A 16,520-nucleotide genomic window follows, 5' to 3' on the forward strand; every position below is an offset into this window, starting at 1 on the left:
AGACACTTACTAGAGGTATGGATTCGCCTTTTTTGCAAGTAATCTATCAAAATTACCGTTTTTGGATGTTCAGAATGCATCATTTAGCATTATGGTTCTCTGCGAAACATTGCTTTTGACAAAGAAATGCTATTTTTGGCCAAAGAAGTGACAGAATGATGTCAAGCTCATGGAATTCACTGGTCTTACCTTTTGAAGATGCAGTTTCTGTTCCAGTTAACTGGCAGTACTGTTCATAGTTGGGGTTAGAGTCTCCAGAAGGCTATATATAACCTGTGAATCAGGATCTAATATACAGTAATGCTTTTAACATAGGTAGAATTCTTAAGTATAGAAATTCATAAGTATAGAATAATAATGGCTTGGTCACTTTGTCACTGGGACAAAATATTCAACATTCATAACTTAAAGGAGGTTTATTTTGACTCCTGTTTTATAAGTTTCAGTGCTTGCATAGTGGAAGTGACTACACAGAGGAAAGATGCTTACCTCACAGTGCACAGGAAACAGAGCAAAGGAAGAACCAGGAAGGGTGATACAACCTTCCAGGTCATGCCCCAAATGATCCACCAACTTTTGTCCAGGCCCCACCTCCTAACAACACATTTAGCCAGAACATTCCCATAATCCAATCACCTTCCCCAAACTCCCACTTCTGAGTGCATAAGGCTTTGGGGTAACATCTAGATATAAACCATAAAAATTCCACTTGTCAATACTCATACTAACTCACTATCAAAATGTATCCTTCCTACTTCCATGGCTTTATGCTCTTCTGGCTTAGAATTCTTAATTTTTGGTGGGAAAGGCTTCTACCAGGCAGTAAAACATTGACTGTATTGAATTGGAAGCTAAGATGTCACGTGGTTATTTTGGGCTCCTCCTGACACTAAGTTAACAAGCTACAAATTGAGTTATAGTCTTGGCAGTGGTGACTGATCCACTCTAAAATGGGGGAAATTGGACTACTACTCCACAGTGGAGGTAAGGAAAAATATGTTTGGGATGCAGGAGATCTCTTGGGGCATCTTCTAGTATTAACATGCCCTCTTATTAGAGTCAATGAAAAGCTATAATAACCTAATCCAGGCATAATGACAAATGACTCCAGAATTTTAAGGAGGAAAGTTATGTTACCCCACCAGGTAAAGATCCAAGGCCCACTCTGGTGCTTTCTGAAAGCCAAGGAAATACAGAATGACAGTGTTTACCCTGTGCCATTGTACCTTGGGGTTATGTAACTTTTGTTAAACAAAGTTCACAGCTAAGAGTTTGACTTGAGTATCTGCGAAGACTTTGTTTGGACTTTTTAGTAATGCTGAAACTGTTGAGACTTTGGAAAGGAATTATTGCATTTCTCTTTGCATAGGATAGCTATGTTAGGCAGAATTATGAGCACGCTATTCTCTTTAGTTGGAAATTAAGTATGCTTTAAGGAGATGTGTTGGGTAACTACTTGACAAGGGTTAAGATGTAGCAGTTATGGTTAGTGTTAATTAACTGGCATTGTGGTCTACCAGGGAATTGGTGGAGTTTGCATCTGGGTGTATCTGGGTGGGTCTTGGAGCTGTGGCCTTGGAGTCTATATCTGGTCTTTTGCCCCTTCCTTTTTGGCACTGTTCCCTGCTCTGTTGCCTAGCCTGCATAAATTTAGCCTCTGCATTTTACTATGACCTTCTGTAATTACATTTCTGCCTTGGAGCCAGCTGACCTTGCAATGATTTTCTGAAACCAATCTTTCCTCCTTTAAATTGTGTCAGGTATCGTGTCTCAGCAATGAAAAAGCTGACTAATATACATTACAACATCTTTAAGTTGTGGGTGTCATGTATCATGTCTTAGCAATAAAAATCTGACCAATATTCATGGTGAGCTCAGCTTTAGCATTTACATCTTTGCTCAAATCTGAAGGGTGTGGTGTCAAACCAGAGGTCAGGATTGCGTGAAGGAAATAAAAGGTAAAACAAACCACAAAAGTCAATGAAGTATTTGAGGAAAGCTTATGCATAAAGGGAAGGAAGTAATTTAATAATATATATATAATTAATGTTTTAGTTATGCTTTAAATAAAATGTGTGCATATGTTTATTGATGAAATACTCAATTTTTTTTTGCTTATTGCCATCAATTTGTTTCCATACCACAGGGTGAACCTAATGTATTAAGCCAGTTTTATATTTTGAATCAAGTGGAATTTCATTAGTGTAAAAGTTATTATTACCTGATTATGGTCAAAATACTACTAGATAAACATGATCTTTGTAACATAAATAGCTCAAGTCACCCTGACTCAACCTATTAATGAGGTTAGCACTCTCTCATAACACATATTTGTTGTATAAATTGTAATGTAGTATTCTTGACTTGATTCATAACTGTGTTCTATGAGGAATGATTGAAGGTACCAGTGATATCCTGCCTGTAGAGATGAAGTCTGGGGGTCACAAGAGATTTCTGCAGATACCTACTTGAGGTACTGTCATCTTACAAGGGAATCAATTTTTCTGTGGCCTCAATACTTAAAACTAGGTTGGTGAATGGAAGCAACAAGATGACAGATTTTATTTGTTTATAGGGAAGAGTTTTATAATTGCCTCGCCTGTCCAAAGATGCCTCAGGAGACAGTAAATTCCCAATCTCCAATCTCTGGATCTGTTCAAGCAGAAGAGATACTAGCAGCTAAAAGAATATTGACACATCAGTATTTTAGGAACTCTGAGGAACACTTGCCAAAGTCAAAAGCTGATTAAAAGCTCCTCTTCTTTGCTCATGGTGAAAAATCTTTATTCTGAATATTATATAATATACGATATATATTGCATTGTACCACATAATTATGTGCCCATCAAAATAAAATTTATATAAATTGATATATATATATAAATAAAATGGACCCTGATCAAATCAGAGCTATGAGTATATACATCACTTTAAATGTTAGTAATTTCTTTGTGTTAAGAACATCCCAAATCTTTATCTAACTATTTTGAGCTACATTGCTTCTACCTGTTATCACCCTACATTTATAAATTTGAACACCCATTTACATTGGTAAACTTTGCATTTCTTTTGTGTTTCAGTCCATATGAAACATAGTAACTAAAAAATAGCTGGTGTTTGTTCTTAGTGAATGTTTTGTCAGAGCTTTTCAGCTTCTTTTGATAGTCTATCAGGATCTGAGCTTACTGATCTTTCATTATTCTTCCTTAGAACTTGGCTTTTTGTCTCTCTTCCCATTCTACATGTTCACTCTTAGTAAACTCATATATCCCCATAGTGTGAAGCACCACATATACTTTAAAGAATTCCATGATTACATCTACATTTCCAACTTGCATATCCACCTGTCTATTTGACATCAACATCTGAATGTTTTACAGGTATTTTAAATGTCAAACATCTAAAATCTAATTTTTATTTGGCCTTCAGTGATAACATTTTTTTGTAGTTCTGATCTTCTCAGATAATAGCACCGTTAGCAACATCAGAAATATGGGAGTATTTTTAATAGTTCAGAACTATTATCCTCTTTTTGTATAGGTTCTACTTCCACCATATGTTTTATATATAGCCCCTTCTTTTCACCTTTACTTCCATTGTCTGCCAGACCACCATTATCCCTGGCCTGGACCATTGCAATGGCATCTTAATTGGTTCTCCTGTTTGCACATTATTTATTTCAATTTTTTCAAAAGTTAAATATTTTCTTTTCTTTTGTGCCTCATTAAAACAACACTAATAATAAATGTCTTTTATTTTGAAATGATTATAGAATTGCAATATGCTGGAAATAGATTTCAGAAATATTCCCTTCCAAGTAATGTTTTAAAATTTCATATCTGATTTTTGTCCCAGTCTTGTTTAAACTTGGTTAGAGTTATATTAATATTTTAGAAAAGTTAACATGCTATAGTAGGCTGTTAATCTCAGCATGATTTCTGTTCTTCTGTATGTCTATTCAGCTTCCTTTTGATATCCCTTCTCAGTCCCCCTCATATTACTTAATTTATTCTTTCTGTTTCTTTCCTGTCAGAAACTTCTTTTAGCTTAATGTTTTCTGTACATGTTGTTCACTGCTATTGCGCTTCAACTTATCATTCAAAAACTCCACAATCTATATTGTGTAGCTCTTCTATGCTTTCTCATTTTTCCTACATAACACAAGTAATATTTGCATAATGTTGTTTAACATCTGTTATCCTAACTGTAATATAAACAGCCTTGTTCATTGTTCTAAGATCAATACTTTATGTTTTCAAATCAATAAAGTGCAGTGTGTCCAAGAAGAAAAGTTATCACTCATGTTTGGAACTTGGTCTTGAGCACTTGGGAATTCCAGGGAGAACAATGAGTTAGACTTGTGTCTTAGCTACTTTTCTTGTTGCTTAGGCAAAATGCATGATGCCCAAAATTAAGAAGTAAAGCTTATTATAGCTGACAGTTTAGAGATTTTAGTTCATAGTTGGCTAGCTCCAGGGCAGGGTGGCATGGCAGAGCAGAAACAGTTCATGGCAAGCAGAAGGCAGCAAGGCAGCAAGCAGTTTAATGAGGCAGCAAGCAGTGAAAATAGCCCTCATTCTTTTCCTTATATTTTATCTAGGCTACACACTCTTAGGGTAGGTAGCACTCATACCCAGGGTGCACTTTGCCACTATCCACTGCCAGAACTACACCCAACCAATCAGTGGATTAATTTAGTACTCACATATCCTTGATCCCACATCACACAATCTAGATCCAGCCACCTCTGAAAACCCCCTCCTATGACTGCATGAGGTTTTGGTGAGACATCTAGATACAAGGAAAAACAACTAGTATTTGATATTAACTCTGTTGGTTACTTGATGTATACCTTTAATTTGATTATTAGGAAAACAGACATGTGTATGGCCACACACACATACAAGAAATCTCAAAAACATAGTCTGTACTATTTCCCCATAATGTAGCACAGTTTCCTTCATACTCCAAATATTATCTTACAGATTTGTGATCTTAGGATTTTTTTGTTAGACATTTTGTAGTGCTCTTTTCCTTTTATACGTTGCTTTTACTATTCATAATATAGCATTGGACTTCCTTTTGCTCTTTTCATCTCACTATGAAATACATGATAAACAAACATAAATTCTCTGGAGCTAAGATTCTTTTCTGTTTTTAACCTAAAAAAATTGTTTGAAGAACTTTGGACATAAATACTAAAGCAGTCCTATCATTAATCATTAGGGTATAAAGTACACCATAAAACATCTCAAGCCTTGATAAATCTGACTATGTCACTATATATAAGCAAATTTTTATAATTGTCACTGAACTGATGGATCAGAGACATTTTTCAAAAATCATTGTTTTATTACAAACTCAAGAAATGGCAGATGAATAAATTTTGAAATTCTTGCACAGAAGCAATGAGTAAACCTGGCAAAAAGTTGTCAGAATCAACCTTTTCAGGACCCTGGAAATGAACCAAAAGCTTGCAGCAATCTGAAGAGTGTTAATTCAAAAAAAATGAGTTTTCTTAAATAACATCAGTAAAAACAGATGTCTTTGTGGCATTTTAACTTGCCTTGTCCTCATCACTCCAGCTCTGCATTGCCATAAAAACAAAAAGACCACAGTCATGGTGAAAATAAGCTTCCCAAAATCCAATGAAAGAGGTAGAACTGGCTTGGACTTATATCAGAATGCAGCATTCAGAGATGTTTGTTATATGACCTCTTCTAATGGTTTCGTCAAAGGACCTAAGCACAGATCTATCTTTATTTCACTTGATTCCAATATGACAAATGCAAGCAGCCTTTTCCCCCAGAAATGTTTATGGAGTGATTAATAACAGTTGTGGCACACAAAGAGTTAACACACACACAGTAACTTAAAAAAACAACACTTGGGAAACAAGATGTCTATACAGGACTTTGGATAACTCTCCCATGTCCCTATGAATTGAGAAGGTTATGGATATGTAGCCCTATGCACATTCCTATTGCTGTTTTTAGATGTGCCCCCAAAGCCTCATGCCACATAACTCAGAGTTTTGAAAGGTGGCTAGATCTAGAGTGTGTGATGTTTGGATTAAGGGTGCATGATTACTAAGTTACCCCACTGATTGGTTTAGAAAAGTTCTGAGTATGATTAATGGAAAGACCCACCCTGAATGTGGATGGTACCACCAAAAGGTAGGTAGCCTGGAAGGGATAAAAGGGAGAAGCAGGTTATTGCTGCTGCTATTGCTTGCTGCTTGCTGCCTTCTGCCTGATCTGTCAAGTCATGAACTGCTTCTCTTCTGTGGTGTGCCTCTGCCATGTATCCATGCTGTGGAGCCAGTTGACTATGGACTGAAACCTATACAAACTGAGCTCAAATAAACATTTCATCCTTTAACTTGTAGTTGCAGGTATTTTGTCTCAGCAAGGAGAAAAGTAAGACAGCCATGCCTATCCTAAAGATCTGACAAGGCCATAAAATTCCTCTGGCCAAAGCTCTGAGCAGTAGGAAGTGAAGACTGAGTCAGAGTCATAAAAAGTTTGGCAAGAATTTAAAACATACCCCCAGATGCACATAGAATTCTTTGAAAAAGATGCAGATATTTACAGATTGTGGGTATTCAAGGATATCTTCACAATTCTGAGGTGATCATTAAGGAAACCTGAAAGGGAACCCAGGGGCAACACACAACAAAGAATGTAGATTTTATAGAATTAGTTCAGAAAAGCTACTAACTAAATAATAACAATGCAATGATAATAAACAATAACAACAGTGAACCCAGGAGGTGTGGAGAATCTGATATCCAAATTTTTAAGATTACATTATTTTAAGTAATTGATTTTTAAAATTATGAGAAATGCAAGCAATGTAAGGGCCATACACACGGAAGAAGGAGCCAGTTGAAATCTTTCCCAGAGGAAGTTCACAGTTCTACATAAAACAAAAGATAGGAAGTCATGTATTTTCAAAATGTTCACAAGAACTAAGAACAATATTATACTAAAAATGGTACAACTGAAAAGATAGCTATAAGCTACACAAATAAATACCAAGGTAGAAATTTTAGCGTTCAAAAGAATAACAACTGAATTTAAAAATTCACTCATAAGTATAACAGTAAATTGGAAAAAACACACAAATCAGTGAAATTAAATATAGTTCAATTAAGACTTAGGCTAAGGAAAAGAAAGAAAAATGAATAAATGTACAGTCTCAGAGACTTCTGGGATACTGCCATGTGTAATAATATATGCATAAGGAGAAGTCCAGAGAAGAGGAAAGGAGAAGAAATAATACTTAAATAAACAATGTCTAAAAGCTCCTCACATTTTATGAAAAACATAATTGTAAATCCAAGAAACTCAATAAACTTCAAGTATTATAAAGGCAAAAAAATCTGCAATAAGACAAATCATAGTCAATTTTTTGAAAACCAATCAGGGGAGGGGCCTTGGTGAAAATAATCTATGATAAATGAAGGAGAAAACAAGACATTTCCAAATTGAAGACAAAACAAAAACTGAGTGAAAGTGGAAAAGCATATTATTGTCTTAAAAGATATAAAAGAAGTATGTGACTATGTCTTTCCATAATAAAAACAACAAATAAATTCAGAATAGAAAAATGTCCTTGATATGATAAAGAATATATAGGAAAATGAATGATTGAATGATTTACCCTAAAGATCAGGAGTAATGCATGAATTTTTATTCTTGCCTCTGCTTTACAATGTAGTATTAGAAGCCTCTAGCATGGCCAGTTACGGAACATAAAGAACAAAGTACATCCAATCCAGACTGGAAGAGAAGCAATAAGCCTATCTTTATTTGCATGTGACATAATCTTGTATATAAAATAATCTTAAGAAATTAACTAAAAATATTAAACATAAAAACAACTTAAGCAAAGTTTGAAGATTCATGGTGAATATACAAAATTCAACTATATTTTATACAAGACCAGTGAGTATTCTGAAAATCAAATTAAGAAAATAAATTTGTATCACATCAAAAAATAAAACACTCCATAATGAATTTTTACAAGTATGACTTATATACTAAAAAGCCTCATTAAATTTATCTCTATATTAAATTTATCTCCACATTAAATTTCTAGCAAAATTTCAATTGCCTTTATGTAGAAATTATCTGACTGATTCTAAAATAAGGTGGAAATTTGAAATCACAAAATAGCCTAAACATATTACAGAAAGAAAAACAATGTTTGGATGGGTCACTCTTTATGATTTTTAAATTTATTGCAATGTAACAGTAATCAAGACAGTGTGGCACATGCTATAATAAACATACAGATCATTTAAATAGAATAATGACTACAGAAAAATCCATACATCTATGGCTAATTGATTTTCACAAAAGTTACTAAGACAATTTAACAGAGAAACCTCATTTTTTTTATTGGCTAGTACTGGGGCAGCTGGACATATACATAGGACCTCTAACACAGAAATGAACTCAAAATGGATTATAGACTTAAACATATAAGAGAGAAAACTATCAACACCTAGAGACATAAAACGTTGTGACTTTGGATAAGACAATATTTTCTTAGTTATGACACCAAAACTTCAAGCAACAAAAGAAAAAGATGTTTAACTTTATCAAAATTGAGAAATTTTCTGCTTCAAAGGGCACTGTCAATAAATTGAAATACAACCCCCAGAGTAGGTCAATTATTTGTAAATAATATGTCTGACAAAGCTCTGGTATCCATACTGTGTAAACTCCCATAATTCAGTGATAAAAAGACAAAATGTATGGTTAAAATGTGGGCCAAGGATTTTAATACAACTTTCTTCAAAGAAGGAACTAGTGGCCAGTACCCACATGAAGAAATTTTCAACATAATTATTCATTAGAAAACTGTAAATGAAAACCACATTGAGAAACCCTTTTAACTCAATAGGATGGCTAAAGTTAAAAACGTATTCAAAGTATTGATCTGTTTCATATATTTGTATATTCAATAAAACACATTGATTCTTTTTTTTAATTAAGTTTATTGGTACATTTTAGGTATACAATACAGTTACATTCATCATTGGGATCTTGTACCTTTACATGATGTATATTGGTTTTTATTTTTTCCCCATTCCCCCCTGCCCTCCCTTCACCCCCTCCACCCTTTCCTATTTAGAAAAAACTTTGTTTCCATTTCTCCTATTTTTTCTTTTCCCTTCTTTCCTTTCCTTCACCCCTCCCACTTCCACTACTCCTTTAGACCATTTCTTCCTAGTTCACAATATCAATTATATGCTTTGATACTTATTTGCACTTTTAGTTTTTCACACCAGAGAAACCATTCAGTATTTACACATGTGCATCCTATTTATTTCACTTAACAGTATGGCCTTAATGTGCATACATTTATCTATAAAGGTCCCTAGTTTCTCATTCTTTATGGCTGAGTACTACTCCATTTTATTAAAAAAAAAAACTTCTTTATCCAGTCTCCAGTTGATGGGCAACTGGGCTGTTTCCAAGTTTTAGCTATTACAAACTTTGTGCCACTATAAACATGGGTATGGCTGAGGATATATCAATGTGGAATGGTTCTTTTAATTCTTTTAGGCAGATATTCAGAAGAGGAATAGCTAGGTCAAATGGGACTTCTAATCCTAGTTGTTTGAGATATCTCCATATTGATTTCCACAGTGGTTGCACAAGTCTGAACTCCCACCAACAATGAATAAAGTTTCCTTCCTTGCCACAACCCTGCCAACATTTGTTATTGGTTGTTTTCTTGATAGCAGCTATTCTTTCTGGGGTGAGGTGAAATCTCAGTGTTGATTTCATCTGCATCTCTTGAATGAGCAGTGATGTTGAACATTTTTTCATATGTTTATTTGCTGCTTTTACTTCTTTGTCTGAGAAATGTCTGTTCATTTCAGATGCCCATTTTGAATTGGGTCTTTATATATGGGGGGTCTGATATTTTTGAGTTCTTCAGCTGCTAAAAATTTTTTCTCACATTGTTTTTTTGTCTCTTAGCTCTGTTGGTGGTTTCTCTTGCAGTGCAGAAGTTTTTCAAAAGATGTTATCCCAGTTGTTGATTCTTTATGCTACTTTCTGTGCTGATGAGAATTTGTTCATAAAGTCTTTTCCTATGCCAATGTCTTTGAGAGTTCCACCTAACTTATCTTCCAGGAGTTTAATGTTTCTGTTTTAATATTTAGATCTTTAATCCACTTCAATTTTAGTTTAGTGCCTGATGAAAGATAGGGGTCTAGTTTTAATCTTTGACAAGTTGAAATCCAGTTTTTCCAATATCATTTACTAAAGAGGTTATCTTTCCTCCAGTGAGGATGGTTGGCTCCTTTGTCCAAGATGAGGTGGATGAGTATGGCTGCTGTTGTTTTTGCATCTTCTCATCTATTCCACTGATCCTTGGGTCTGTTTCTTTGCCAGTACAATGCTGTTTTTATCACAGTGGCTTTGTAGTATAGTTTCAAGCCAGGGATTGTGATACCCCCTGCCATGTCTCTGTCTCCTAGAATTGCTCTTGCTATTGTAGGCCTCTTCTTGTTCCAAATGAATTTTTGGATTGTTTTCTCTAGTTCTGTGAAATATACTGTTGGGATTTCAATCAGGATTGCATTGAATCTGTATAGCAGTTTTGGAAGTATGGCCATTTTCACTATATTGGTTCTTCCTACCCAGGAACAAGGCAAGTCTTTGCTTTTTTAAATGTCTTCTTCAATCTCTTTTCTCAGAGTGTTACAGTTCTCAATGTAGAGGTCTTTTGTTTCCTTCATTAGATTGATTCCTAGATATTTCTTTTTTTTTTTTGGATGCTATTGTGATAGGGATTGTATCCCTAATTTCTCTCTCAGTGACTCTGTTATTTGTGTACAAGAAGACTATTGTTTTTTGAGTGTTGACTTTGTATCCAGCTACTCTACTGACTCTGTCAATTAAGTCTAGAAGTATTTTGGGAGAATTTTCTGGATCTTCCATGTATAGTATCATATCATCAGCAAATAATGACAGTTTAATTTCTTCCTTTCCTCTTTATTGCTTTTATTTCTTTCTTTTGTCTAATTGCTGTGGCAAATGTTTCCAAAATTTTATTGAACAGGAGTGCTGACAGTGGACATCCTTGTGTTGTTCTTGATTTTAATGTGATGGTTTTCAGTTTTTGACCATTTAGTATGATGTTGGCTGTTATTTTGTTCATAGATAGCCTTTATCAGGTTCAGATAAAGACCATCTATTCCAATTTTATGTAGGGTTTATATCATGATTGGATGTTGGATTTTGTTGAATGTCTTTTCTGCATCTATTGAGATGATCATATGGTTTTTGTCCTCAACTCTGTTAATATAGTTTATTACATTTATTGATTTACAAATGTTGAACCATCCTTGCATCCCTGGGATAAATCCAACTTGGTCAGGGTGTATGATCTTCTTGATGACCATCTGTATTCTGTTTGCCAGTACCTTATTGAGAATTTTTGCATTCACGTTCATTAGGGAGATTGGCTGGTAGTTCTCTATTTTGGTTGGGTCTTACCCTGGTTTTGGAATCAAAAAGTAACAGTTGCTTCCAGGAATGACTTTGGGAGTGTTGCTTCCCTTTCAATTTCATTGAAAAGTTTAAAGAGTAGTGGCAATAGTTCTTTTCTAAATGTCTTGTAGAATTCACCAGTGAAGCTATCATGACCTGGGCTTTTCTTCGTTTGGTAAATTTTTAATTATATTTTCAATATCACTGTTTGTAATTGGAGTGTTTGGAATTTTTATGTCTTCCTCATTCAACTTTGTTAATTCATTTGTATCTAGAAATCTGTCCATTTCTTCTTGGTACCAGGGATAAAACTTGTGACCTTGCTTTTGCAAGGCAAGCAGGGGCACCACTGAGCTAAATCCCTGGCTGTCCATTTCTTCTGTGTTTTCCATTTTGTTAGAGTACAAGTTCTCGAATTAGGTATTGATGATCCTCTAAATTTCTTTTTTTTTCAAATTATAGAATTTTTATTGCTTTAAAATACTATACAAAAAATACACCATGTATATCTTAACAGATCCACAAATGATCCAAATGAAAATTTTTTTCTATGTTTCAACAATTGGAGTTGCTAGGATAATCCAGTTAGAGTCATCTTCATTCATTACTTTGACCTAAGCTTATTTCCCACAAACTATAATTTAAGGACTCTGCTTTGTGTAAGGTGCTTAAATATCTGAGATTTCATAAATATCAGATTTCTTTCTTCTGTTTTGTTGTAATGTTAAACACAGAGTAGCCAGGGTCACTTTCTGGCAGTCCTACTAATCAATGTTTTAAATTTCCTAAATATCTCAATTTATAATACCAAGTCTGCCACAAAGAACACAGTGAATAATATTTCTAATCCATATTTATTTTTCTGAATTCATCTTTTTACTTCTAAGAACAGAGTGTTGTATAATAAAATTATAAATAAATAATTTTTAAATTAAGAAGGTATCTAGGAAAGAGTTTCCCATTTCTTTTAGAGCCATCCCCAATACTCACCTACATAGATGCATCCCCACTTCCCACACCCATTTTTCCTCGTGGTGGGAAAAAGATTTGAAGATATTTTTCTTACCTTAAGCACCTGCCATTGTGGAAAAATAGGAACAGGGCAGGACACCCAACAAGTAATATGATGAAGAGAAGATATAGGAACACCAAAAAAAAAAAAATCTTGGTAGAAAAAATAATTTAACAGCTATGTTAAATAACCACAATATTTCTACAAAGTGACAAACTTCTACAGATCTGCTCCTCTGGGACAAAACTTCAACAATCTTTGCCTTAAGCCCCTAGAAGGAAATTATTTAAAATGTTAGTCTGATAGCATTAAGCAGTGATTTAAAAATTGACAGTGAAACACAATTTTCAAAGTATAGACACTAGATGACTCTTTAATACAACAAGCCATTCCAGACCACTGGTCTCATAATAAACATTGAGACCTATACTACTGATATGCAGAATTTATTAAGCTTTGCACATGTAATAGAGCAGTTTTATTTGCATCCAAAGTGCTAACAAAAGTTCTAGCAATCAAGAATGGCAGCACAACATTTTATAACAATCAACATTGTAGCTTTTCAAATTTCATTTTCAGAAGAGTTTATCTTCAAGTAAATATAGTCATGCTTTTAAAAATTGCTTTAGGTCACTCCAATCTTGGCAGTTAACATTTGGCATAAACAAGAAAACAATCACAATTTGATAAATAAAGGATAACATTGCAGGCCTTAAACATACAGCATAAGGAAATGGTGGTGTAAGTCAGTAGTTATTAAGTTACTAGAGTACCTTGGCCTCTATGCAGAGGGTTTGATTCACCAGCCTGGACACCCAGTTTTCAAAGTAGGAGCAATGTCTACAGTATCATGTCTAACATTGCAAACAAGTAGAGAATGAAATTCTTTTTTTTTTTTTTTTTTTTTTTTTGGTATTGGGGATTGAACTCCGGACCTTGCGCTTGTGAGGCAAGTGGCAGAACCACTGAGCTAAATGAGGAATTCATTTTTATTACTAAATTACACCCTCAGAAGTTAGAATCAACACCTTAGTATAAAAATGTTCAAGTTATATCAGTCATAACTGTGCTTATTTTAAAAGGTGCTAAATGGATTAAATGGAGACAGTAATGCTTCCCCTAATGTGATTGATCTTACTGTGTTTACAGCTATCAAGACCTAAAACTACAGGTGTTTGAAATGAACAGTGATGAGCACACTTATATTTCAACCTGATATGCTAGACTCTGTTATTTGGTCAACTGTCCATTTACTCTGAAATTAAAATTTTAATATTGTCAAAGGTTGATATAAGTGGCATAATAACAAATATGCTGAAATGGTTATAGTCACAAATGGCAGTTAACAAGGATATGGGGAGATCCCACTCCCAAGTCACCCAATAGTTGGAATTACTGTATATACTGTCACACAACTACAACAAATTGGATTTAAAGCTGTTTACTTTAGTCTGGCATTTTCACACACCCAAGAAATGTACCTTATACAAAAACAGTGTTTATTCAAAAACAAATTTTTCATAACTGTTAAGTTCTTCCCTTACATGTAAATAAAATGGCATAGAAACTTTTAATAACCAGGACTCAGAAAATTTAAAAGATTAATTTGAATTAGGAATCAAATATACAGAGTCAAAGAAGGGAAAAAGTCATCTAGAAGACAAAAATCTAAGTAGCATCTCAGATGGAGAACAATTTTGTAAAGTAGGAAGGCAGCTGTGATCACCTACAGCTTCTCAGATCATTCTAGCAAGTGTCTCCAGGTATTACCTGTTGTCTGTATAATAGTATTTCCCTAAATAAAGGACCTTGAATGCACATTCCTGGGAATAGAAGTGAAGATATTTTATTTTGTTTAACTCACAAACTATTTGGTCAAAGAAATATGTAAAGCTAAATAAAAGCACAACTGGGAATGTTGACAAGATGTGCTTGGATCTTGCTTGCATCTGACAGTGGGTAGTGGAACAAAGGTAGCAATCTCACAGGCTCTCCTGTGTCTGTTCTGGAGGTGGCTCTGTGGAGGCGGCATTAGCATTTGCAGTTGAATTCAAGACTACTTTAGACTTTAAGTTTTAGATCTTTTCTTCAAATGACTTGAAAGTTGGGGAGGTTTTTAAGTCTTCCAGCTTTTTGGTGAAAACAGAGCCAACAGATGAAAAGGCTGCTGAAGCCTTCTGTCCAGCCTGAGATAAGGTTTCAGAGGTCTTCCTGTATGCAGACATGGCTGTCACATCCTGCCACCCTTTGGCAATATTCTGCTTTAGCTCCTGTAGTGAAACAATCCCAATTTTCCACTTGATCTCTGCTAGATGCTTGTCTTTTGCTGATAACACTTAAGACAGAGTTTGGATTTCTTCTTCTACCTTTGCCAGCTCTCTTCTCAGCTCTTCCTGCTCCTCTTCTGAGAGTATCTCAGTGGCGCTGAGCATAGCTGCAGCATCTTCTCCTTCCTCAGGTACTGGGTCTGTCCTCAGCAAACCAAGTTTCTCAGTAGGTTATCTGGGTGGAGATGAATTCCTACTAGGGGACAGGTAGAGGTAGTTTTTGTTAACTCCTGCACTGGGGACTGGTAGTCTTCATATAAATCTGTATCTCTGTGATCCATCATCCCAGGCAGAGGCAGAATGCATGGCTTTACGGCCGTCTGATCCTCTGGATTTCTACTGGAACTGTTGTGACTTCTCCTTTTTCATTCCTAATTGCATTGATTTGAGCCTTTTCTTTCCTTTCTTTGATACAGTTGGCTAAGTGTTTATTGATTTTATTTATTTTTTCACAAAACCAACTCTTCAATTCATAGATTTTTGGTATCATTCTCTTAGTCTCCATTGCATTGATTTCTTCTCTGATCTTTATAATTTCCTCCTTTGTATGAGCTTTGGGTTTGTCTTGCTCTTCTTCTAAGAGCTTAAGATTCAGCATTAGGTTTTTTAATTTGAGCTTGCTCTGTTTTCCTAGTGTAGGCACTCACTGCTATGAATTTCCCACATGAAACTGCTTTCATTGTGTACCATGGATTCCTGTATGCTGTACTTATCATTTATTTGTAAAAACTGTCTAATTTCTTCTTTAATTTCCTCTGTGACCTATTGGTTGTTCAGGAGAGTGTTATTCAATTTCCATGTGTTTATGAAGTTTTGCTGTTTCTTATGCTATTGATCTCTAGTTTAATTCCACTATGGTCTGATAATATACATGGGATAACGCTTTACATTTACTTAAACAAGTTCTATGAGTGAGTATGTGGTTTATTTTGGAGAATGACCTTTGTGCACCTGAAAATAATGTATATTCTGATTTTGTGGGGTGGAAAACTCTGTAGACATCTATTAAGGCCATTTGTTCAAAAATTTGGTTCAGTTCTAGTATTTCATTGTTGATTTTTTGTCTAGATGATCTGTCTGCTTGGGACAGTGGGGTGTTGAGGTCCCCCACTACAATTGTATCAGTGCTTATTTCATTTTTCATGTCCATTAATATTTGTTTTGAATAGATGGGGGCATTGGTATTTGGTGCATATATATTTATGTCATCTCTTCCTTTTTGATTGTTCCCTTTACAAGAATGTAGTGATCTTGTCTCTCTTAATTAGTTTTGGTTTGAAATTTATTTTGTCTCCAATAAAATAGCTACCCCTGCTTTTTTCCAGGTTCCTGTCTGGTGGAGAACTGTTTTCCATCCTTTTATGTTCAGTCTATGAGGTTTTTTTTGAACTATGTGGGTTTCTTGTATACAGCATATTGTTGGATTTTGCTTCTTAATCCATTCTGCTAGTCTGTTCCTTTTGATTGGTGAATTCAGGCCATTAACATTGATAATTATCACTGATCTTTATTAACTCATCCTTGTCATGTTATTTTCCTGTTGTTGCCTCTTTTTTTATTTTTCCCCCTTTCCCTTTAATTTCTTGCCTTGCTGGATGGATTTGCTCTGTTGGGCCTCATGGAGTTATGACTTTCACTGTCTTTTTCTAGGATATTTTTTAGAAT

At 34.8% G+C, this 16,520-nt stretch overlaps 1 pseudogene; it reads right to left on the minus strand.

Annotated features, from left to right (window-relative positions):
- Positions 1–14,488: 14,488 nt before the first annotated feature.
- On the minus strand, positions 14,489–15,136 carry LOC101711065 (tumor protein D52 pseudogene; annotated as a pseudogene).
- Between the last annotated feature and the right edge of the window lie 1,384 nt (positions 15,137–16,520).

The sequence above is a fragment of the Heterocephalus glaber genome, unplaced genomic scaffold (genome assembly GCF_053883595.1).
Source record: "Heterocephalus glaber isolate CG9 unplaced genomic scaffold, H.glaber_assembly_v1.0 deba00001472, whole genome shotgun sequence".
Taxonomy (NCBI): domain Eukaryota; kingdom Metazoa; phylum Chordata; class Mammalia; order Rodentia; family Bathyergidae; genus Heterocephalus; species Heterocephalus glaber.